The following is a 26,722-nucleotide window of genomic DNA, read 5'->3' on the forward strand; positions in this document are numbered from 1 at the left end:
TCTTCAAGGTGAGCTACATCATATTCCTCATCTAACTTATTAAACTACGTCCTTAGTCCTTTAAAGGTGATGCATTATTGCCTTGCAAATTCCTACTAAGCGGAGTTGAAAAACTCCAAGGGTAAACACTTTTTGAAAAATATACGTATGCACGTGTGTGTACATGTTTGTGTGTGTGCACATGCAAAAGTACGTCTGCATGTGGGTGCATGTGTGTGCAAGTCAAGGATCACCTGGCTTTTTTGAGAGAGGGACTTTCACTGTGCCTGAAGCTCAGCACATGACCAGCATGGCTAACCTGCAGTCCCAAGATCCTCCTGCTTCTGCCTTGCTCCCAGCATTACGATCAGATCCGGAGACACTGCACTCTAATAACTACAAAACAATTTTAAAATAAATTAAAATAGGAAAGAAAAAAGTTAAAACACTAATATCCTTAGAATGGGACAGCAAGGACATCTCAAATTCTACAGTTTAAATGCTGGTCAGATGCAGAGCCCAGAAAGTTAGGTCTGTTTGCTTAAATTTTTCTTTATTTTATGTGTATCTGTGTGAAGGTGTCAAATCTCTTGGAATTGGGGTTACAGACAGTTGTGAGCTGCCACGTGGTTGCTGGGAGTTGAACCTTGGTCTTTTGGAAGAGCAGATAGTGCTCTTAACCACTGAGCCATCCCTCCAGCCCTGTTTATTTGTTTTTTTTTAAAGAAACTAAAAAGCTAGTCCTAAAATTCTTAAGACAATGGTGAGGAGCGCCACACACACATGCACACACACACACACACACACACACACACACACACAGTCACACACATTTAGAAAGAAAAAGAGGACAAACTTCACAATCTTAAAACTTATTACAAGATACACTACTTAAGATAACATAATATTAGCAAAAAGGGTACACAGATCCACAGAGTAGAACTGAGAGAGCATAATTATCCACATGCTTATGCTAAATTTGACTTTTAACAAGGGTTTAAGACTATTGAAGGGGGTGTGTGCAATGGGGTATCTTCTCACCAAACACATAGGATAACTGGATATCCCATGCAAATGAGTAAGGCTGGACCCCAGTCTCACAGAATAAAAGATAATGGCATACATGTAAAAGCACAAGTAACAGAAGAAAGATAAACTGGCTCTATCACAAATAAAAACCTCCCTTTTTAATGAAACACCAGAATAGGCAAATCTACAGAAACAAAGTTTTTAAGTTGCCAAAGGCGTGGAGTAAATAGGGGATGGGTTTCCTGTAGGGGAATGAGCAGTTTCTAAGTTAAACTGTGACAGTGTTTGCACAACTTTATGAACAAACACACCGCAGACACTGAAGCGGAGGTTTTCAATGGGTGAGCTGGGTGTCGATCGGAACTCAAAGCTTAACCACTGTGTCCTCCCTTTTACAGTCCAGGGTGACCCTCAAAATTTTGCTACCAACCCCTACCATCTTTTAACTAGATTCTACTCGTCCTGAAACACTGGCAAGTTCCTGGGGTTTGTGCTGCCGTCAACACAAGCTGCCTGGGAAGTTTTCTTCTGCATCATTCATCTACCCAAAGATGAACTCGCCTCACGATCTACCCATGTCTTTGCTCCATCCTGCCCTCCCCAGAGGCAGACTCCCGTGTGTTAGACAGCATACCTGGCCCTCCCCTGGAGGCACTCTGCCATGACTTCCGAATAAATACATTGAGACTGTCTTTTAAGGGAGTGTCTTGGGTTTCTGGAAACAGCTTGAACCAAGTCTGATAAAGTAAGCGGGGGATCAGGCTGAGTAATATTCTTCTGGGTCCAAAATGAGGTGTGATAATAAAGTAAAGATGTAGACGGGGGTTTGGCTCATGAACTAGTTCTGAAGACAATTCTAAAAAGAGTAAAAATGTTTTGCTTAATTAAAACAGAGATAGAATAACTGAACTGCCTCCCATGGGGCAGGATGTATTGGGTCATGTTCGTGAAAGTTCTACTATAGCAGTTTTCATTATTTCCAAGACACATGGAGTAAGACAATTGTACTTTTATTAAGTGTATTCCATTTTCTAAGGAGTAAAATTTAAACAAATTATCTCATATTCCCCTTATGCTTTTTCCTCAATAACTGTCCCAACATGTTAAAGAAATGTTTTATTATCAGAAAGATGATTTTCCCCCCTTTGGCTTATTTCCAAAGAGGGAAGTAATTTGCTACTCTTTAATTTAAACCCACCCTTAAGTCCAAGGAATGTCTGGCTCATGAAAGGGAAAAACAAGGTTGAGAATCTAATAACTTATGATCCAGGGCCTTCCAAGCCGTTTACATTCAGTATGTATTTGAGTTCATTTAGCTGTCGCAGTGCATCTTGCCAGGATAAAAGTATACTTCAAACCAAAACTGGGTCAGAAAATGTTTTTATCACAACAACGTATTTTACTCTTCCAACAGTTTAAGAACTGTTCAAGAAACTACAAAAAGCTGCCTCAAAAAGAGAGAAATCCAGACTCTTAAGCCGTAGCTCACACAGGCCTTGTCCTGTGTGATTCAGAATGCTATGAAAATGAGAGAAGACAGCTGATCTGTGCTCCCCACACACAATCGCGCACACTCGCACACACACACTTCAATCATACTGCTTCTTCCTGATACTCTATTTAAATGTCCTTCAAAAAGAGTATGTCCTACGGCCTAAAGACAAAGATCCAGACATTTTAACTCAACTAACTCTTCTCATGTTTTACTGATTTTTAGATTGCGCTTTGTGGAGCCAGCGCGTGCAAACATTAGATTCAAGCGTTAGATTAGTGAGTGAGTCTCCTTAACAACTACTTGTTTCTTAGTGGTTAACAGGATGCCACTCTGCCAGAACCATGCTCTTCTCTGCCACAGAGGAGCTGGATGGCTAGATGGCCACTCTACCGCAGAAAACTCCAGCAACTAAGCCGGGAAACTGCACACGCAGAGAACAATGACGACGCAGGCAGCAGGTGAAATGGACGCGAGAACTCTACATGCTCTCTCAAAAAACCTGTTTGTTTGTTTCACTCAGGGTATTTAATTGTTCAGGTTGTAACAGATTTTTTTTTTTTTAATAAAAAAAGTAAGCCTAGGAGAAACGTATTCACACATTTTCACAGGTTGGAGACAAGCATTAGCTCAAAACCCTCTTGACTTGTACTAGAAGATACAGCAAACTTCGTTGTTTATCACATTAATTACTTAAGACAGCGTAACTCTGAGAGAAGATGATGGCCAACCAGACAGTTCAGTCTCTTTTTGGCTTCCTAATCATCCTCATAGAAGTTGAGGAATGTGTTGTAAGCATGCTGACTTTGTTTTGACATTCTGCCTGTCTCTGCTGTTTCGCAGATACACAGTATATTTCCCTTTCAGAGAAGGAAAACCAGCTGGAAATTTCAGGTCTTTTTTTTCCCCTGGAGATATCCGAAGTAAATTGATCTACTGAGAGACAGGGTCTCACTAGCTGGCCTTGGTTAACTTGTAACTCTAGGGTAGGCCAGGTTGGCCTTGAACTCACTGAGGTTCCTGAGTGCTGGGAATTAAAGCTGTGGGCCACCCACACCTGGCCTTCTCTATCAAAAAGTTTAAGCTTCAAATGCAACTCATACTTCCAAACCTCTTTAATACTGAAATAAAAACTAACAGGAAAGTGAATAAAGTGTAATTAATAAAGAATTAAAAAAAAAAAACTAACAGGAAAGCAAATACACCATTTGTCGTAGTTAAATGCATACCATTGTCGAAGGATATGCCAAAATGTTACTCTTAGGTTATTTTTTAAGGTTACTGGAAATTATTTCAATAAAGAGAGGCAAAAGCACCCCCCAAGCAGAACACAGGACAGATAACACGGTAGTTCTGGAACCCATCTCAAGGACAAAGTCTAATACTGAAGTCGGGAAGGAGATGTGAGTGCTGAGGAAGAGCCAATGAGATGGAGACTGCAGTGGGAGACGAGGGAGCAACTGAGCGCAAGGAAGCCGATAAAATACTTCATCTTTATAGAAGCAAATTCTAGAAAGACACACTTTGACCACTGCAGCTAAGTCTTACCACAGATGAAAGAGTCTGTCTGACAAACTCCTGGGAGGCACTGGGCACTGAGGCTGAGGCTAAGGGACACTGAAGTTATGTATCTTATCTCTAACTCCCACAAGGGTCTCAAATTCTTCAAGCAAGGGTCTCCCTGCATTACGGCTTCCACAGTCAAGTATGGGGGAAGACAATGCCTTGGCTGGTACGTCCAAGCACACTTTAAGAAGTTCAGCATTCACTGGAAAACACTGCGGTCATGTTTTTGGTTCAAGCCTCAGTTTTTGGTGAGGTTGGCAGGAATGTGTCATCCTGGTCTTTGAATCCCTCTAGGGACACTTATAAATTTGAGCTATTAGCTGCAAATGCCAGGCAGATCCTGGAACATGGCAAGCACAGCACGGAATTGGTGTACTGTCGGCCAGCAGTCATTCCGACTGCCTCCTCCGGGCAAACCCTCTTTTCAGAATTGTCTACATTTTGGCTTTTAACTCCAGGAACTCTTAAGACTGAGAATAAAGACAACGCCTGAGGATGTATTGATCAGGCTATTATTAGAACTTCTGCCTCTGGGCAGCAGAAATGGACCCTTTTAGGAAAAGCTAATCTTATTCTGGTTTATAATGAATTGTTCTGGTAACAAATTACATCACATGACAGGAACTGATACAAGGGAAGGGCGGGTCCAGTAACTCTCTTTCTACTACAAACCAATAGGCACAGGGCCCCTTGACACCCTCCTGTGTAAACTGGAGACACAACAGCGAGTGAGCCAACTCTTCCCTCCCCAAGTTAGCAACACGGCCCCAGGGAAGTCGCTAACTGGTGACTAGACTTCCTTTCTCAAGATTGCTGAAGCCAAAGGAAAAAACTGAAGCTGATGGCTCATGACTGATGATTTTTTCAAGAGAATCCTGTTAACACTAGATAATTCCGTTCGTGGCTTCAGCTGTTCAAAACTCAGTTGCCTCTATGCATTTGATGTAAGATGAAAGAAAAACATCCATTAATAAAAAGCAGAGAAAACACAGGGACAAATCTTTGTATATTTTAGCATACATTTATCTTCTTCCAAATTAAAGGTATGTGACTTGCTTCTACGCAAGAAAGACAACCATGAAAATATATAACTAAAAATTAAATAATTTTCTAAAATTCATAGCTACATGATATATGGAAAATATTTTAAAGTGTCCAAAATAAAAATGCTGTATCAATTTTTTTTAAACAGGAGGTGAAACAATTTTATTTCACAGTTGTCTTTAAAACTGCAAAGACATTATTTTCTTCATATAAAAACATTGGTATAGATACCCATACTTTCCAGAAAATGATTATGTAGACCCTTTCAAAGAAAACGCACCCCATTATACGGTTTCTGTGAAGATGCTTGGAGAAAACTCACATCTGGACTGATTCCTAAAACACGGCGCCCCACAGATGGTTACACAATACAGATTACTGTCCCCAGTGTGTGCCCTGTCCTTGTGTCCCGGTGTCCTTCATGCTCATTGTTCCACTGGTTAATCAGCTTTGTCGACAGGTTCAGCAACAGCCTGCGAAGGCTGTGCTTTTCTCTGTGTCTTTCTTCAAGACCACCCGGGAATGGAGACACATCATCGTCATCATCATCACAGACTGTAAAACTCCACGTCTTTACCAACAATTCCAATGGGAACACTCTTTGTGTTCAGGTCCTGCTCCGCAGGGAGTATTTCTCTTAAGGCAGGCAGGCCATGTTTAACCGGGTCATCCAACTACACGCTGTAAATTCAGACCTATGTCTCTCCAGGTAGGTAAGAGCTGATTGAGAACGGGCTCCAATAGAGAGAGCTCTGCAGTCACAACGGTGAGCAGATGGACAGGTTTGGGAAATGTGAGGGCCAGTATCGTCAGAACCGGTAATAAACGGCCCCACGCCATATGGCATCCAGTCATACCACTGTATTGGGATCTGGGTCTTACTTCCAGTGAGAGACACGAGGCGAGACACAGGAAGTCAAATACAAATCTGGAACCCAAACAACTCTTGGCGCAATAAATTACACAGCAGTCTAACATCAGCAGCCAGACCAGCAATTCAGATACCAATATGACTGTCGATGTGGAGAAGTTTCTTCTGGTGAGCTGCAAGCTCTGACTGTGCCCTCTTCGAGGCAGCCAACACCGCATGTCTTTCTGACTATAGACCAACTGTGGCTGAACCTTGTTTAACAGCTTCCACTGCGTGTTCAACTTGATGAATCCTGCCCCCAGGGCCCCAAACCGTGACATCATTGTCATACTTGTTTGGAAACAGCTCCGCTGCTTCGACAACCAGCCCCAGCAGTGGACACGGGAGCACGGCCACCACAGCGGCTCCTCACATCTTCTCTTTTGCATTCTGACTCTACACTAACGTTTAGATGAAAGGGGAATTCATCGAACTGATGTTTAAGAGAAGGTCTCCCCAACCTTTACTAAACAGTCAAAGACAATTTTTTTTTTCACAGATTAAGTAAAGAACTCTTAATTTTCTCTTTTTAAACATAGGGTTGGGGGAACATCAGAGCAAACGGGGAGGAATAAATGAAAGGGCCGGAGGACCGAGAGAAATGATGCGGTTAGAACGCGTTTAGATTTGACAGGGAAGACCCACCACATAATCTCAGCAACACAGCTGCCTAGACAGGACCTCAAAAATGACAGCACCGTGACATGCCAACACGGATGAAGGAAGTCCTCTGGTGGCCCGGGACGAAGACCATTGGCCGTGCACAATCGCTAAGAGATGGAGAAAAGGTCTTCCTCGGGGATGAGCCCCCTAATTGGTTTTCCAATATGAAGAGGTCAGCCCTAAAACCATACATTACATAAGCAACATGAAATGAATTCAGAAGTCTGTTTTTATATATTTGCTTATATATGCATGTGTGTGACAATATTAAAGAATTACTGAGAGGAAGAATGCAGGGGTGGGACATGAAGGGTTGGAGGGAGAAGAGAGAAGGAAGATGTGATGTGACTATAATTTTAAATAAAATTAGTTTTTATAAAGATATCTTTCTAAAACAGAAAAAGGCGACAGATGGAAGAGGAGACATGAAAGGGGAAAGTACTGATTAAAACGGGAAAGAAAAAGGAGAAAGAGCAGAAAAAAGAGAGAAAATAGAGGCACAGAGAGAGAGAGAGAGAGAGAGAGAGAGAGAGGAAAAGAAAAAGCAAGAAAAGGAAAGAGGAGGTGAGAGAACAAGGAAACAAGAGAAACATGGAAAACGAAAGCTGACCTGACATGATTGGGCAGATTTCATTTTGAAATAAAAATGCGAGCGTTTCCACAAAAATGTTACCATAACATCTTAAAGGTATCTGCATCCCAATGAATTAAAGCCACTCTTAGCATATAAAAAATATAAATTACATAGAATTTTGCAGAAAGTGCAGAACAAGAAGACCTGACATTCAGGCAAACCTGGGTGGTGATTTAGCACAGGCAAGCCAAGGCTCGAGAAGTGGTTACGTGTTCAGTTTCAAGTCGGCTACAAGGTAATGACACTTAGGATGAACTCTTAAGAACTACTGTAAGGTATGACGCTTGCTGGGATGGACATATTGCCTTCAAAACTCCACGGAGTCTTCGTTCCTTAATGAACAAGGGGAGAAACTTAAAGGAACCAAGGCTGCTGACCGTACCAGAGTCTGCCACAGACAAAGCCCTCAGGACCACTACCCTCTGCACTTCCTGTGCCCTTGCGTAGGGCTCCCTACCTTTCTCTGCCCACAAGTCTTGCAGAAAAGCAAAGACATTTATTCCCTCCTATGAATTTTCTATCCCTCTCATGATTCATGGGCCTGAGGGAAATGAAAATTCCTGAACCGACTTCCTAGTCGTTGTTCCCCCTCTTCCCCCACAAAAAGACACCAAGAACCAACTTTCACTTTAGAGGCTACACTTCCACCACTGCCATTTGGGGGTGGGATGTAAAAAAAGAAAAAGAAAACAAAAAAGTCAAGGCCCCTTTAATTTCCAGCTAGCCAAAAGGAAAGCTTTATTTTGTCCAAAGCATGACGCTTATTACAAGAATAGTAAATTAAAAAGCTTCCCAGGGAAAGTTGCAAATGGATCTGTAAGTAGCTATCCTACAATGAATTACTTGAAGAAATTTAGTGTGAATGCTGCTAAAAACGTTTTCTTACAATACATATAAAACAGAAGGAAATAAACAAAATTTTCAAAATCCACCAACAACATTTTGAAACACGTTACAAATTATATTGACCTTCTTTGTTTTGTCTTTACTTGTAACAGGAAGTCCTTCCTGTAAACACTGGAAGTAGGCCCTTTATAGAAAGGGATGTTTCAGTTTGTAAAAAGTGAACGGGAGTTATTATTGCCTTCAAAGACCTTTTTATAAATTGCTTTGTATAAATAAACTCCTCTGATTACTACCTGGGATTAAAGGGACTTTATAGCTAGCAGTCATTGTTCTAGTTTGCCTCTCCACTGTGCGCTAAAAACACTTGACCAAAGGTAATCTGTGACCCCCAGAGTTACAAAATGTCTTTCACCAAAAACCATAGGGTAACGCCATTCCGAATAAACAGAAGGCCGTTTCTTCTCCACTATTACCAAAGGCTGGTCTAAACATGGAGCTCCTACTTATTACACAAGCAGCTACTGTGTCTCTGTAAACATCGGACTACCACGATCTCTAGGCAGAGCTGCATTCCCTGCCACGTTGAAGAGTTCATAACGTGTGCTCATTTCTGCTCTACGAAAGTGCACTCTGTTTTTGCATGTCCTCATTCCATTAGGTGGTAAAATAGGGTAATGGGGATGCCCACACAGGGCTATAAAGCAGGGTTTCTCAACACTGGCATTCCACCCGCGGCTGGAGAGCTCTGTTGTGAGTGATCCACTACCCTTGGCACTGTAACACGTTCAGCAACTGTTCTACCCTTCACTCACCAGGTAACAGTAACACTCTCCATTTCTGACAATTAAAAAAAAAAAAATCTCTTCAGATGTTTCCAATGCCCCGGGAGCAAAATTATACGGGCACTTGTATTCTGGGGCCATGCAGCGCCCTTCACTGTGAATGGCACTGATATAGTTTCAAAAGCGTACTCTCAAGTAACCCAGGAAAACTGGCATAACTCCAGTCTTCTTCTATATGACAGTTGTTACTGTATCTGCACTATCTCTGTGGGTTTTTCAGCAAACAGACTGTCTAACAGGACCTACCGAACAGCAAGAGTAAGCATGCCGATCACCAGAAATGACAGATGGGAAGGTGCCAGGACGATGGTCAGTTGGTAAAGTACCTGCGGCACAAACAGCAGTCTGGGTCCCCAGCACCCACGTAAAACCAGGGTATGGCAGCAAACACCTGAACCCCAGCAAACATGGAGGCAGGCCGGCCAGCAGGGCCAAGCAGCGAGCTCCGAGTTCAGTGGAGATCCTGTCTCAGCAAACAACGCAGAGAGCAACAGGGTTAGTCTTCAGCTTGCAGATGTGCGATCTCGCATGTGCTCTCGCATACACTCCTGCGCCTCGCACAACAGACGGCGCACGGCAGTGTAAGAAAGAAGGCAGTAAGGACGGGCATGAGAGGACATACAACACAGAACACCATGAGGCAATACAGACTTCTTAAGGATGGAGTCACCATTGTCGGCATGGAAGTTTCCGGAAAACACTGCTAAGAAGCCAAGTTTAATCTCTGAAGATGGGTGAAAGATCAATCAGGTAAGATGAAGAAAAGCAGGCCATTCTTAAGAGGGTAGCCACACGAGCAGGCTGCCTGGAGGAAGCAATCCCGCCCTGTGAGAGAGCCAGGCGGCAGAGGCAGACTTATATACACCAGCGGAAGTGTATAGAAGATTCCATATTACTGAGAAAACAATAAATTTGACAAAGTGGTAGATACATGGGAGGAAAACATGCCATGAACTGTTGGACAGTTGCTGTAAAGGAAAAAAAAAAAAAGAAGAAGAAAAGAGTCATCGGTTCTCTTCTGAGGAAATGCTGGGGTAGGAACAGTGACAACGAACCAGGAACACGGCAGAGGGGTACACAGACAGCTTGTTAATGTAACACCACAGAATGTACAGTAGAAGGGACATCCACTTCCAGGATTCAAATCTTTGTGACCTGATAAAAAGGATAGACACACGGGGAGGGGGATGGATGGATGGACACAGGCACACACACACTGGGTGTGTGTCTCCTGTCTGTCTCTCTCTCCGTAGAAGACGCTCATTCGGCAGGCTTGTTGCCACACATGCTGACATCACTCGTCAGGGTCCACATATGAAGGTGAAGAGCGGGGAATTCAGCTGTAATCCCAGGCCGGGGGAGATGGAGGCAGGTGGACCCAGAGCCCCACCCGATAGCCAGGGAAGCTGGACTAGTGAGCGTAGATCCGCTGAGACTGCCTCACTAAACAGGACAGTGTGCACAGCATAAAGCCCCAAGTAGACCTCCATCTACTGAGCATGCGGGCACAGGGGTACAGAAGAACGCAGAGCCTCAAGCAAGGGAAAGCACAGCCTCTGGAAGCCACTTAAACATTCAAAGGTTTCCATATGACCCAACCTAATTAATCATAAGAGTCACTTCCTCACTGACTATCTTACTCCGCACATCGATTGATGCCATTTTATAAACAGAGACATTAAAAAGAAAACTGCAGAAGAATAATCAGCCTCCACAGTGCACCAAGGCAAGAGGGAGCAAGGTCGCCCGATTAACCTCAAACACAACAACAAAAACACAGCCCTGATTTCCTAACAGGGTTCAAATGTAAGGAACTCGAAATTCAATGACTGGAAAAATAAAAAGTTCAGCAACCCTTCCGACTTCTAACCTTCATGTCCAGGGCTCCAGTTCCAAACACAGTCTCAGGAAACCTCAAATGTTCCAATCCCTTGTGGTGGGTTTTCTTCTCAGCCACAAATGATAATAGAAAACACTAACATTATAAGTGAGGATATTTTGGATATAAGAATATTAACTGCTGTACATTTTCCCTAATCTATACCACAGACCTTTAAATACTTTTACCTTCTATAAACTGATCCTTTGTATACACAGGTCTGTCAAACTTTAAATTTTGTTTGTTGTAGAGAGAGCTGTGGTCGTTCGTGACCTCTGTCACATAGAGCACGCGTGTCTCTTCCCAGCTGGAGGAGGTAAAAGGGGTACAGAGACTACCAAATATCCCCTGGGGGCAAAGTCACTGCTGAGTCAATAAAACAGCTCTAACGTAAACTTGGGAGACAAATCCATGCTCTTACAATCCCAGATTTAAAGACTCAACATACAGAATTAGACGAATGTTGGTGACAGTTTGTAATTTCTTCACCTTTAAGTGCGCATTGCTCTCTCTTTTAACTCAAAGAGCTGAAGCCCCAATAGAGGATAACTGCGCATATCACCAGGCAGGAGTTTGTCCTTCACAGCATCTGCCAGTGAGCTAGTTACATGGAACGCGTTTTCCACACAAGAAAGCTTTCCTGTTCAACAGTTCAAAATAAAAATGCACGTCCACAACTGTGCTCTAGTTATGAACAGTTTAAAATAAAAATGCATTTCCAGAGAGCACCTTCTTACCTACCAAAGCAAATGAACTCAAGAGAGCGCCATGGCCACGGATTGGTAACACTCATGAACGCAACTGTAACATATTCTTGGAATCTCCTGTGCTAGGGACCTACTACAGCTACAATGTAACTACAGTTATATTGAGAGGGATTTTCTTTCTTAAGATTTGTTTGTTTATTTATACAGTACTTTGCCTGCACACTGGGCACCAGATCTCAGTATAGATGGTTGTATGCCATCATATGGCTGCTGGGAATTGAACTTAGGACCTTTGGAAGAACAGCCAGTGTTCTTAACCTCTGAGCCATTTCTCCAGCCCCTATTGACGGGGTTTTACATGATGGAAAACAACAACAACAAAAGAACACCCCCTTTAAGTCGTGGAATGCAATTTTAGACTTGTCTACTAACACTTAATAACACTGAAATGTAAACTTCAGTGTGTCCTAAGACGTAGTCTAAAGCTTTGTCTTCATGACACATGTAGTGTTTTATTTGTTAAACGCTAAAACCATAGCAACAGGCATGGAGTCAGCTGGTTCTCTCAGCTGGTGGAAGCAGAGCTTGAGGCCAGCCCCTCCCATGCTGGGAGGTTTTCTCTACACCGTACCTCAGATTCTGCAGTGAGAACTAATGGAGCGAACACATCAGTGTGGGAGCCACTCAGTTGGGCTGTAAGACCACAACAGCCACATGGAAACAGAGGTTACAGAGGGGCCTGAGACAGGAAGACACACAGGAAACACGGAGAGAGCTGAAGGCAGGGCAGACAGACAGAGAAGAAAGCTTGGGGAGACCCGCTAGTACCAGACAACATGCACTCCCTAAAGATTCCGAGAGTCCTGGATCCCAGTTCCAGAAGGCCAGGTGAATAGAGGTTCTCAGTCTCTCAAGCCGTTTCGTTGCCATCAGATCCCTCCTTCGGAGGCTAGCTACAGCAGGTCTCCATTACTTCCAGTCTTAAACACACTGTCCAGGGCCCCACGTGCCACACTGTTCTCTTTTCTTGAGCGTAATACATCACTTAAATGTCAACCCTCTGGGCTGCGAAATGGCTGAGTGGAGGAAAGGTACTTGTTACCAAGCCTGATGATCTGATTCAACACTTGACACACACATACTGGATAACAGGACAAATAACTCCTGGAAAATGTCATCTTCACACCACAAGTCTGTTATCGCACACCCACGTACGCACCACACACACAACACACACACACACAGTTAAAACCTTTCTTCTTGAGAGAGGGAAGTGCAAACCTACTGCTTAGTGAGTGCAAACTTTCCTTCTAGGACGATGGAAAAGTCAGAGATGAAAAGCGGTGACAGCTGCATACAGTGAGTTATTTGATGTTGCTGGACTGCGTCCTCCAAAAATTGGTTCAGATGAATTTCTTTTTACAACGAAAAAGTAAACCAATGCATCTTCCTAAAAGAAGACTAAAATACTCTGTCTACAGAAGCTTCTAAACTTCAAAGTGAAGCAAATTTCAACAGCCAGGAGATTTCCACCTAAGAGAATATATGTGGAAACCATGAACCGAATGCTTCCAATATCCAGCAGAGAATACTGAAGATGTACCCAGAACTATTAAAAATGCCTCTAATACCGTTGATCAGCTACAGGCTCTGGAGCACCCCTCTGTGGTCCCCAGGCACCCTCCCGAGTTTTAGCTTCTCATCACTTTATTACCATCTCTATGAAAAGACAAAACTAAATGCAAAGTGGATTTGCATCTGTATTCCCATATGAAAACCTGGGAGTTCAGAGGTCTGCGGAGATATGAAAAAGGAATGAAGACATAGGCTGATTACCAAGTATCTCTCCGTTTAAAGTAGTCAGTTTATATTTTCAGAGCTGACAACTGTGTCTGCAGGACCAGATAATGAGCATGGTAAGCCAGGAGTGATAATGTTAAATGATAAAACCAACAGAAACTTAACACGTGGGACAGGCAAAAACGGTCAGCACTCTGTTAAACCGTACTTCTACACTGTGGCCAAAAGCTGAATGAATTTACCTCATGCTTCCCCAAAGAAAACGTGTAAGAACTAAACAAGAAAATGCATGCTTTTTCAAGTTTTGGACATTAGATTAACAATTTAATATGAAGCCCCCTGAAGCAACTTTGGAACCCAATCTCATTTTCTTTCTTCATTGTTCCCTTGTGCATTTAGGGGCCCATTTCTCCTGTCGAGTCCAGAAGTTCTTGCCAGACTAACTTCAACCTTAGGATTGTATTTTAAAACTAAGAATATTTTGTTTTCAATTTTTCATATTTTGGCTTTGTCGCTTTCACTTTTTTAGCTGCTTTCTAAAATGTTTCTTTCGTTTTTCTTCTCACATTTAATTATTCTATTATCTTAACTTCCTGCTTGATTTCTATTGTTTTGGGGGAGGAGAAAAGGGCAAAGAGGAAGGCCCAGAACCTCAGGAAGAGCCTTACAAAATTAACATACGAAGATAAACAGCTGAGTGAGGGGAGGGCTGCAACAGCTCCCAAACACCCCACACAGAGGCTGGGGCAGAGTAACAACCTGCCACTTAGCCCGCCATGGGAGTGGAGCAGCTGGCCTAGGCTAGCTGCACCACCATAACCCACACTCTGGTCCAGTAGAGACAAGGCACATGCATTTGTGTGCGGGACTATACTAATGAAGAATGCAGAGGAATCCAACCTGCAGAGACAACAGCCCTAATTCTCTGTTCAGCAGGCAGAGCAACCATGACTCGCATCCGCCCTCGAAGCTGTCTTTTCCAAATGCACTGCCCCTGCTCACACAAACCCAGAACCCCTCCACAGATGCCCACCGGACCTCTAACATGACCTCTAACCTTCTGTCTCTAGATGGATTCAAACAGTGAGAGGTTACAATCAAACCATCATACAACTGGTTTTGCTTTTCCAACAAGGCACAGAGTAGTCCTTCTCCCACCCATCATGGAGAGAGAGCTGTATATGGCCAAGTGCGAATTTTATTAATTATGACTCACAGCAGGTACCTCATTAAAACTGCCGTTTTACTGGGATTCAAATAAAAATAACTCCAAAAGTATCCTCTTCTAGAAAAACAATTAGGAGTTTTGCCCTTAAATTTTATTTTATTCTAGCTCTTTGACACCTAGACACAAAACAGACATGATGTTCAAAACTGTTTTAAATGGCTTCATGTTTTAAACAAATGTCAACACAGAGAAACTGTCAGTCAGGTCCTGCAACTGATGATATGACAGCTTAGAAAAACTCAGGGAACCTAAGATCTAAGATTTTCTGAAATTGTTCATCTCCGTCTGCACTCAACATTAACCTAACAGTCTAACCCTTTCAGCCAGCCTGAAAGGCAGAGCTAAGGCATAAAAGCCAGCTGACTTGACGCACAGTAGGAATCCTGATCTGGATGAGCTAGAAAGTGGCATGGGACCCAGGAAGCAGATCCAGTTTCCTCTGCTTCTGTGTCTCTAGTCACTAAGCCTTTGGGAGAGCTGAAGCAGCAAACACTGCAAATGTTTGAACTCTATTTCCTTCCGCTTTTGTCTGTTATTAGTTTGCACAGAAACAATAAAGACCACATGAATTATAGCAGGGCTGTCCCAAGAGGTAAAGCTCTATTTACTTATAGTGCAGGGCCAAATCTACTTCCTGAAGCTGAGGATTTGAGAACACACAGTACCTGATGCGATGCTACATAGAATAGTTAGTTCATCCTGGTACCAATTCACCAACAACAGAAAAAGAAGAAACTGCACATTTTTTTATTATCAAAAAAAAAAAAAAAAGTGATTCTGAGAAATCCTCAGTTTGGACCGAAGACATCTGATACCATTAGCTAGCCTGGCTGGAAAGGGAGTCATCAAGACATATACAACCTAACTACAAACACTTCTAATGACAGATTCAAAGATGAGCCACCTTGCTTTGACCTGCCACTCTTCTGCTTCTCACAGGCTTTGTGCACACTACGGAATGCTGGGTGCAGGCACAGCAGCTAACAGTGACCTAAGAGCACTAACTTCGTGTACTGATTGTCTGCATGCGTCTAATAAAACCAGCTGTCTGAAAAATACATAACCTGCATGTGTATACATATATATACATGCAATTATTTTCCATAATCCATTTACACACACATACAAAGTCGATGCCAGCCCATAATCAACAGAGCAAATACACTAACGAGCGATCAAGCCTTAGCTGTAAAACAGGTCTGCCTGTGGGAGATAGCTGTTGGCATAGGGCTTGGCACAGTCTGCGGTGGTGTCAAGGAGCCATTTTCTTCAATGCAAGCTACAACCATTTGTGTGCACGTGTGTGTGCGTGTGCATCTGAGACCCTGAGCTCGGTCCCCAGCTATTCATGTTTGTCAAATCAGCAACAGAACATGAAACAGCATCTGTCTCAAAACCCAGTGTACCTTTATCAGCGTGTGGTTTATAGTCATTTAACTGGCCAAACCTTCAACAGTCTAATCCAAATGATCTCTGCGTGATTAAAATGCTTACAGTGTTAGAAAACCGTATAGGAAATATAGAACACACTAGAGTTGAGACGTGTGGTCTAGTCACGTAAACTCTGTGTCTTTATCTGTAAAATGGGAGTAATCATCCTGCTCTAGCTTCCTTTTTTGATGCTGTGAGAACAGTACTGAAGCAGACAACAGTCAAGATAAAAACTGCAATGAGGCATTTAGTAGAGGGGTCCGAGGACACCTGACTGACTTGATTCTCACTATGTAGCCCAGGCTAGTGCCGAGTTCCAGATCTCCCTGTAGGCCCACCCCCGCAACAGTGCCAAGACTACAGGCTTACATCACCAGACCTGGTTTGCATCACATAGTTGTTGTTGTTATACTGTATTACTACTCCTCCTCCTCTTGTTGTTGTTGTTGTTATATTCTTTGTGTTTTTGCCGGCATATATATCTACGCACTGCATGTGTGCCAAAGGGCAATGGAGCTGAAACTAGAAATGGTTGTGAGCTGCCATGTAGGCGCTTGGAATTGAACTTGAGTCCTCTGGAAGAAGTAGCCAGTGTTCTCAACCAATGAGTGATCTCTCCAGCCCCATTATTATATAATTTTTGAAAAATAAAGTTTGGGTCTTAGGATAGCTCCTATGAATTTCCTTAAAGACACTACTCATTAATTTTTGTTGGATGTGAATAAAGGTTTGCCACTTAGGCTGGGAACAACCTAAGAAAATATACCTGGGGTAATAATAGCACAAGAGACAGATTTCACTACTACTGCACTATGCAAAACAGTAATTCTTTATAAAAGCAGTTGCATACAATAGAAAGAAAAAAACCTCCCCCCACACACCGTGCTGAGTGGCTGTGCTGATGAGGATAGTAAGCAGCAGCCATGCAGTTCATTACTTGCAAAGTAGAAAGCCCCTGACTCCAGAGACCTAATGTGTGTTCTCGCAAGTGAAATGCTTGGACCTGTGAGAGGAAAGGAACATAATGTGTTACAGTTGTGTAGAACCAAAATGCGAGTCCACATTGGATCTCCCTCCACTCCCAGGTAATCAATAACCCTCAGTGATCAAGCACTAGCTTATCTGTTATTGCCAGGGCAGGGCTCCCTATGTTCTCTCCAACTTTTCCATGCATTTCCACTTGTATCAATTGGGATGCTTTGCTCAGGAGCACTATGATATGAGGATACTGGATGGAGCTCAACAGTTTGCTCGTTATTTGCCTTATAGATGTCAGTGAAATGCCTCACTCAATTATTTTCCATAATACGTGCATACATATAAAGCTGACGCCAACTGTCGATCAACAGAATAAGCTCTGGACAGTTATACGAATGAGCAATCAGAACATCCAGCTTAAGAACAGGTCTGCAGCTGGAATACAGCTGTGACGAGGGACAATTTTCTTCAGTGCAGGCTACAACCAAACTCTCAACCCCGATCTGTTATTCAAAACCTTTCCAGGCCTCTCCCAACAGTGGTGAAGAAAGCAGATGTCATTCATGGCAATTTGGGATTTGGGAATATCTTAGTTCTACGTAAAAATGGGACAGAGAATGTATGTAAGGACTTGGAGTCCTAAACTGCTGTGGAGTGCCAACCTGTATCTGCCACAACGCATTTATTTGTCAGAACTACTGAGTAAATCATCATGCAAAGGAGAAGGAGGTGAGAATCAAGGGTGCAGAAAGCTGGGAGAGAAAGAGAAACAGAATCAATCCTAGAATATTGCTTGTCTCAAAAAAAAATGTCTTTTTTTTCATCAATGCTTCCTTCATTCAGGCCATTGGTTTTGCGCCTGTCTCCCCCACAGACCTAAGTGCAGCGAGGACATTCCCAAACCCTTACTTGCCAAGCGAAAAAGAAAACGTTCTCAGTCTAGAAATGATTGAGGTGGTTTTCTTTAATCAAATTAGAGCAGCCAAATGTTCCTTTCAAAGGTAACTGTCTACCCTGCAGCTGTATGCAAACTACCACATCAAATGTGAGGGGGGGAAAATAGCAACAGAATTGGGTCCTTACAGTACTGGGCTAGCTGCAGGGATGGAGAGACAAAAGCATCGGTACAGCTCAGAATTACATTCACAGGGAGCTTCCAGAAATGTGCTGACTTCACAAACTCTCCACAAAGTACTGAAACTTCCAGTATATAATTAGCTATTTTAGGGAGGAGAGGACGTGGGGAAATTCCCCCCCTTTAGAAGCAGCTAAGCAGCAATAGATACCTTGAGTCATTTACCCTGGCGACCAGAGCCTAAATGAGAAGCATTAAAAGACTGGCTGAGACTCCACTGAAAAAGAAATCTCACAGACCTTGCTTTTTCACTTCCTGTCCCCATCAAAGACACACCACAGTGAGTAAACTTGAGTATGTAACGAGCAACTGCACTTGTAATGACTCATTTGCATGCAGAATTTATTCTTTTAAATCATCAGACATGGGAAATTCCTGCAATGAATGAATTTATAGTTAATTGCGTCTCTTAAGTTTTCTAGTTTGTTTCCCTTAGGAAAAAATCAGTTGGCCAACATTCCAAAGATGATGTCATGGTATCTCTCACATGTTACAGTTACCAGCTGTTGGCTGGGAGATGGTACATTAATGGTATGAAACCTACAACATGACAAGGAACTCAAACAGCCAGGTGCAATGGGCACTGGAAGAATAAGACAATGCTTGTTCCACATTTATGGCCCCTTTCGGGAAGATAATACTGGCTCCCAAACTGAAAGAAAGTGGGCTATCCAGGGCAAACACAGAGCTCCTGCGACTTCCCTGCTTCTCTCCGAGCAGATGCTTAACCCGCCCTGTTCCTGTCCCTCGGCTCACCCTTCCTCTGACGTACCAAAGGTAAGGACTGCAGCATCAAGAGAACTTCCCGAAAGGACCAGGCAGTCATCAGGCTGCAACCATTCTTCAACCACTGAAGGAGCAAACTAAACTGCTCACTGTAATATCTGCCTCCAGCCTTTCCAAGACAGCGCTGAAGTGAAAGAAATAAACCCTGCCACACAAAGGCGGCAAACGCACGCACGCGCACACACACATGCGCGCACACTCACTTCACACTAGAGAGCTTCGTAAATTTTCTAGATGGATTAAAACAAACATCAGGGACGAGATAACGAGCCCCACAGTGAAAAACAGATAAATCGGGCATTCCGGAAATAGCCTTTATTTGTGGACTTAATCCCTTCACTTCAAAATCATTAATTTTGTTTCTTTGAATACATAATACTCTATCTATATGTATACGTGAGTTTTATAAATCAATAAATATCAACGGCACAGTGAAATATTTTTACTGGCGTGAGTCCAGTGCTGTGGAACATGCCACGAGAGCGCTGTGCAGGAAGCAGGAAGTGGTGACCAAGAGGCAGAGAGGCAATGCGGGAAAAGAGCAAGAAGTACAGCTCGGAGCGAGCGGAGCACCTGACGTGTGCTCACGGAGCAGCTGGTCAGTGTCCCCCCACTGCCAGCCTCATGCTCAGCACTGTGAGGAAAGGACCACCGTACCTGAACATTCTTGCACATCCTAACAGTTGGTTTTCTCCTTAAAACCAAAAGCAGGCTCTACAAACTGTACTGCCACCCCTAATTCCTTAGACACGCTACTCGGAAACTGACTCAGAAATGAAAATTAGTAGGGAGGAAAAACTCCACTTAGTAGCTGTGTTAACTACTGAGGTTTTACTAAAATTTAATACAGAGTGGTGGGGAGGTAGATCAGCAGGTCAACAGCTGTCCAGGCGTGAGGACCAGAGTTCGGATTCCCAGCAGCCACATACAAAGCTGGGCAGGTAAGACAATTGCCTGGCACCCTAGCACCCCCAGAGGAAGCGGGCCTGCCAGGCTGGCCAGGGATCACTGAGGAATTGTGTCTCAGAAAAAAAGAGTGGACAGTAACTGAAGACACTGCCCAATGTCAACCTTGCCTAACCCCACACTCACAAAAAGTATGTAAACATGTGTGCACGCCATACATGTATGAACATACAAGGACACATGCATGAACACACATACCCCACATGTGTGCACACAAACATATATACAGACACGAACACACATACGCACACAAACACATGCGAAAAAATGTACACACGTACAAACCTGAACACACACACGCACGCACACACACACACACGCGCGCGCGGGCACGCATGCACACACACGCATGCATACACTCACGCACACGTAAAATGCTCTACTTGACACACAAGGCAGGAAGGGAGCAAGAGGGCCTGGATCTTACCCACACCAACAGCTAGAAACTGGATAAAGACAAGCAACAACTGTTTTAAGATGTTACGCTGCAGCTAAGCCTCAGCTGCCCTGGCTCTCTGTCCAAAGCCAGGCACAGAGAAGACCCCAGGCTCTAGTCTCACTGGGTGAGCAGACACACAACGTTAAAGTTGAAAAGACAAGGAGAACACTGAAACGAGTAGCAGGTAAAAGCCATCCACAAGGGAAGTTTGAGAAATCGGCATGGGATACATCAAGAGCTCCTGGATATCCAAGTGTCTGGGCGCCATGCTGCAAGCGAAGGTCACCTGTGAGGAGAGGGCCCCACAGAGCTGTAAGCTAGTAAGTGCGAGAGCTTAGAGAGGGCAAGCCTATCTTTTGAGTTCCTACTCCTGAAAGGACGCAGAGCACAAGAAAAGCATGCTGCTACTGCCAGGCTGAGCTGGTCCTGAAGAAAGCCAACATAGGCCCATGCACCAACAGCGACAAAGAAATAAACTAAGCCTTAGAAAGATCATACTGAACCCCAACCCAACTTGACCGCCTGTTTCAAAGCCAACACTCTTTAGGGGAACACAGCAAAATCCCACACTTATCACTGAACCATTCACAATGCCTGAGCCTCAACACAAAGGAAGTTACGAAGACATACAGGAAAATGTGGGCTGTAATAAAGATGAAAAATCAGTCTTCAGAAGCAGATTCAGAAATGACACCATTTATGGGCTAGCAAAGACTATTATATATATTACAACCATACTCAAAAGACTTAACGGAAACACAAATAAGATGAGGTAAAAATAGGATAAGTAGCTATTTGGCAGACCAAAGAAACTGTTACTAAATTTCAAAATATTTTTCTAATTATAAAAGAATTTAATTAGTACGAAAAATATGTCAAATCCTTAATCTTAGTAATTTAATAGTCTATGGGTCAAAAGCAAGTTATAAAAATTCAAAACATGCTGAATTGAATGAAATGAAACTATGGTATACTAAAATTTGTAGGGAACAAATAAAATAAATGCTTACATTGAAATATTGCTATTTTAAGCTAACGATAAAATAAAAGAGTATTAAGAAGAAGGCAGCAGCAAATAAATGTCAAATAGAAAAACAAAAGAAATCAATGAAACCAAAGACTGATTAAATGAAAAAAAAAAGTTAGACAAAATAACAGCAACAACAACAACAACAACAAAATAACAAAAAAGAAGGAATCAGAAATTACTAACATCAGGAAGAATGGGCTACAGACATTTAAAAAACAAAAGAATAAAAATAAAGAATACAGACCACTAAACTCAAATCCTAGATGAAATATACACATTACATAACTCCTAGAGAACACACATTACACGATGTGATTCATTCTATAGCAACAATGAAACTGATTTTGTAGTTCACAGCAAATAAAGAATGACACCAAACAAAAAGACTCCTATTCCCAATTGTTAAGGAGGACGGAAACTTCACATATTGCCAAAAGAAATGATACAACCAATTTGGGAAAGTTTGGCAGTTTCTCTGAAAATTAAGCACACTTTTGTCACGCTACAGAGCAGTCCACTTCTAGATGCCTGCCTCAGAAATGAAAACCTATTCATATCAGTGCAAAGATCTATACATAAGAAGTCATAAGAGCATCATTTACAATAGCCCCATTGTGGAAACAACACAAATTGACCACTGGCATGTGAATGAATGAATAAACAAACTGTGGTAAAAAAAAAAAAAAATCAAGTGATGGGAAATAATGAAGTACTGACAGAATCATCAACATGAGTGAATCTTAAAAATATTGTCCATAAATGCAAAAACAAACCAAAGCAAAACAAAATCACTGCTGCCACCACACACACACACACACACACACACACACACACACCCTGCTCCATGATGCCATATGCAAGAAACTCAAGAAAGAGACAGGTCGACAGCAAAAGGAAAGGAAAGAAAGGAAAAGTTGCAAGAGGGCAAGAAGGGGAGGTCACGGAATCCTGAATACTTTAGATCTTGATTACACTGGCAGTCACAGCTCATGGGATGCTTAGTCGGTTCAACGAGCCAAAACAGAATAAAGTGAGCACCACACTCAGAAGTACGCAGATTACGGCAAAGGGGACAAGAAAAATCCAAAGGCAATCGTAAACTCCAGGGACAAAAACGGTGTAAGAAAGTCAGCCCCAGAATAAAAAGCACACTGAAATAGGGCTCAATTTTAAACTCATGGTGCAGAGCAAGATCTATCTGAAGAAGGACTACAAAGGGCTTGATGAATCAAAGTTGAACTTGTGCGGAAGAAAGCAGAAACGCCAGCTACACAGCCCTGAATTCTCTCTAGAGTCATAATAAACGTAAGCATTTTACTGGCATTCAGCCTTCACCGTATGACTTCACGAGAAGCAGGGAAGAAGAGAACAGAAGTATTTAATAAGCAACAAGCACCTCGTTGTTAAAGGGACTGCAGAGTAGAGGGAAGTCAGGGAGAGTCTCTTTTTTTTATTTAACCATACAACAAAATGATAAATTTGCTCAAAATTATATGATATAAAAATATAAAAAAAAATTAAAAAGCGACAGTTGAAGGAAATTAAATTCTCGTCTTTAGGTTTGGAAGCCCAAAGATAGTTTGATATCAACACGTAGAGCTGGCGTATCACCTAGATTTATAAGGGCAGCTAGCAGCAGTACCAAAAACAGTGCTGAGAGTTACAGGAGGGGATCAGGGGTCACATTATTTTGGTTTTGGTTGTTTATCGCTTAATTGTAAGCACTTCTGCATATGGACAAAGTACTAAATCCTGGCCACAGAAAAAAGATGACTGCACACGGAGGCAGCCAGTTCTTCAGGCTCCCTTTCATTATGGTACTGCAGTTTCCCTCCCCCAGCCCGCGGGGGTTTGAACTCACTTGTAACCAACAAAATTTCGGGGACCCTGAGATCCCAAGTAAGCCCAACGACTCTGAAGGTTTTGGTTCTTAAAGGTAGCCTAGGCCAAGTGTATATGCTCTGAACAACCTCAGATTAGGTAGCCAGGGGGCATCTCTGTATCCACCAACCCACGTAAGCCGCCGGACTTTAGAATACACGTTTACATGAATCAAACTGCTGGCTGCTGGATCACTTCCAGCTCATATCCGAGACATCTGGGGGGTGGAGGTGCTCTGTTCTCGCTGTGCTGAACTCCCCACCAACTACATCTGTGAAATGGGGGGGGGGAAACGACCGTGTTAAACCTCTGAAGTCTGAGGAAACTCATGACAGACACTAATGAGCAACATCACTTTGAGAGGAAAATGTAACTTTAAACTGAAAACTTGGAACAGCTTCCCTCCTCTGCAAATGCCGGTGCTGAACCTGAGTAACATGCTTGTTGAGTGACGGGGCATAGCACCAATTTTTCTTCTATGCTATTCCTTACTAGTATTTCTATAGCTGATTAGGACCCACCGACAGCAGGGCCCACTAAGCGAATGAGAGAAGAAGGTGCATGTAATCCTAGCACAAGGCAGAGACTCCCAGCAGTGAGCACTTAAGCCTTAGTACACAACAGAAGGGACACGGACGCCTATGCAAAGGCCTCGGCGCTTACACTAACCATAGAAAACCTACACCAACCATTTTATGAAAAGTCGTAGTCCATGCATATGAAACCGTGTCATCTTTCCACCAAAATATGTAAATCAAACCTGAAAGGAAAAAGATCACTTAGAGTAGGAACCATCATTATTACTGATACAAAGTTATGGTGGTGGGAGAATTCCCAAGGGAAGTAGTTCCTGGCTTAATCTGCTTGCCAGTCACTACATTATTAAAAAGCCCCTGCTTCCTATACTCCAATTTATTGCCAAGGACTTGACCTCATACTATCGTAATCATCAGACTGTCTCATCCTAAAGACATTTAAACTACTAGACAGAAAAATAAAATGCCTACTGAAATTTGGTGTTAACTTACATTCTATTATCAATGATCCTATTCTGAAAGGGTGAGATTTCATCACAGTTTATCTGGCCACCCATTTACTTAACAACTACCTAACAAAATTCTTTCAGGACACTGTTCTGCGTACAGGAAGTAATGCAGTGACAGACAGATGAAGGTTTTCGCCCTCTTGGAAACCTTATGTTAATGGCAAGCAGGTGGTACACATTTGTTCTTGCAGGCAGTAACTGGGCGGGCAATGTGTTTACAATTTAACCATCTAACAACCGTTATAATAAGAGCCTCAAGAAAAGCAATCAGAGAGCGCGATTTTTTCCTGACTCATCTCAAAGCCAGCAGCCCGTCAGCCAGCCTTCCTTCTCCTTCCACAGGGTCTTCTGCAGGCCAGCTTGGTCTTGAACTTGCTAAGTAGCAGAGACTGGCTTTGAACTTCCAATTTCTTGCCTCCACCTCCGTTAGGATTCTAGACCCTTCTGGGTTCTAGGCCTGGGATTTGTATGAATGAATTCAACCTCGTAAGGGTCTTGCTGAGATCACCTTCATCACTTCACGTCAGCAACACGTGGAAAGAGAGAATAAAACTCTTTGGTAAAGACTCTGCCTCTGCAAAACCAGTTTGTCTATCCCTAATCCCAGCTGGCTTCTGTGGTAGTTAAAACACACAGCGGTTCATTAAATTTAATCCCTAAAGTTAAGATAATTTTGAATGACTAGCAGGAAATCACAATTTTCATTAGCTAGCGTGTAAAAAATGTGTTATTTTGCAGACCAGTCCCGTATTCTTCATTCACAACTAGCTCTATGAGACCTTCTACCCAACCTTTCAAATACGTATGTCTTCATTCCTAAAGGCTCAACAAGTAAGGAATCTCATTTTTACCTTCAGCATTTTTCAAAAACAATTTTATAGGGTTGGGATGCATACTAAATCATCAAAAGTGCCCAACCTGAGACTGCTAAATCTCTTAATTTCCACTAATTTTTCAAAAAACATATTGCATGAGGCCAGAGAGCAGGTTCAGCAGCTCCAGCGTCTGTTGTTCCTGCAGAAGGCTCAGGTACAGTTCCCAGCACACAGCTCTCACCCATCTGGACTCCTGGTTCCGGGGACCCAGTACCCTCCTCTGATTGCCACAGGCACCGGGCATGCACACGGCGTGCAGACCTACATGCAGACAAAACTCTCGCACACACAGAATAAGTAAGTCTAAAAATAGTTGTAATAATAAGAAAATAAAAATATACTTCTTAAACTCCGGACTCAGAAGTTTAAGAGCCGATTCTTGAGATAGTCTTTTTGTTTTTCTCGTTCTGTTGCTAAGTGAGGAAATACGTGCATGCCTTCTAAAACCAAAAGCAGGTTAGGAAAAGTAGACGTTTTACACTAGCCACTGGGAATACCCGCCACCAAGGTTATGAGATTGCTCAGCAAAAAAGGAAGCAAGACAAAGGAGAGCGCTTGCTAGAAACGAGCGCCCGAGAAGAGCATGGTTCTTGCTCGGAGCACAGAACAACTGAGTGTCATGAAGCAGCTACACCACAGGAACAGCCTCGGAAAATAAGCAGAGAGGCTCAAATGCGTGACAGAAAACGAGTTCGTTCTGCTTGAGACTTTATGATTTGAAAAAGGTGTGAGGAGCGAGCTGCTACCTGCTGCCAGCCCTGATGATCTGTGTTCAACTCCTGGAACCCACAGGGTAGAAGGGGAGAAGTAAACTCTTCCTCTACCTGTGCAAGTGTCCATCACACACACAGAGAAAGACACGAGGAACTATGTGTGGGGCAAAGGAAAAAAACCAAATGTGAGCCGGCAAGAGAAGCATGTTCGTAATCACCGAGTTGTTCTAAAACACGAGACACAAACGGAATCAGGGCTCCATTTGTGAGATCTGGGGAGAATCTGAAGACCTTCACACGGGGAAATAAAAATTCCACCCACAGATCGGAGGACCCAAATGCAACACTGAGGAAATTCAACATCGATTTCCAACACAAATAAAAGGTCACATTTCACTACAACTGAATCCATTCGTGCCATCTGGTGGGGTGCGAGGGCTCTGAGCACACCTACTTGCAGCTCATCTGTGTACACGGACATTTCCTCCACGAAATAATACCTTCTGCTTGAGGGCAGGGGACGGTTTGCTAACAATTCCCATTTTTGTACAGTTTGACCTCTTCACAGTCTCACCTGATCATTTCAACCCAGTAACGCCCAAGTTTTGGAGTAGCTTCCTCCTTGACTGTCGAGAAACGGCACCCACGAGGCTTTTTTTACTTGGGAAGGCGCAGCTCGTAAGCGGAGGGGACAGGAAAAGCCTCGGCGTCTGCCACTCCTGGTCCACGAGTGGCAGACATCTTACTATCAGGAAAAGGCCACTGGTCACAGTGACCCCTCAAAATGTTACTCGCTGTGACCTGGCCAGTCTCCCGGCACTTTG

At 43.0% G+C, this 26,722-nt stretch overlaps 1 protein-coding gene and 1 pseudogene across 2 annotated transcripts in view; both read right to left on the reverse strand.

The window, feature by feature from the left end:
* Window positions 1-26,722, reverse strand: part of Cdk6 (cyclin dependent kinase 6) — a 185,040-nt gene that overhangs the window by 150,789 nt on the left and 7,529 nt on the right. The window lies entirely within an intron of this gene.
* Window positions 5,536-26,639, reverse strand: LOC110558375 (proteasome subunit alpha type-1-like; annotated as a pseudogene).

The sequence above is a fragment of the Meriones unguiculatus genome, chromosome 21 (assembly GCF_030254825.1).
Source record: "Meriones unguiculatus strain TT.TT164.6M chromosome 21, Bangor_MerUng_6.1, whole genome shotgun sequence".
NCBI lineage: Eukaryota > Metazoa > Chordata > Mammalia > Rodentia > Muridae > Meriones > Meriones unguiculatus.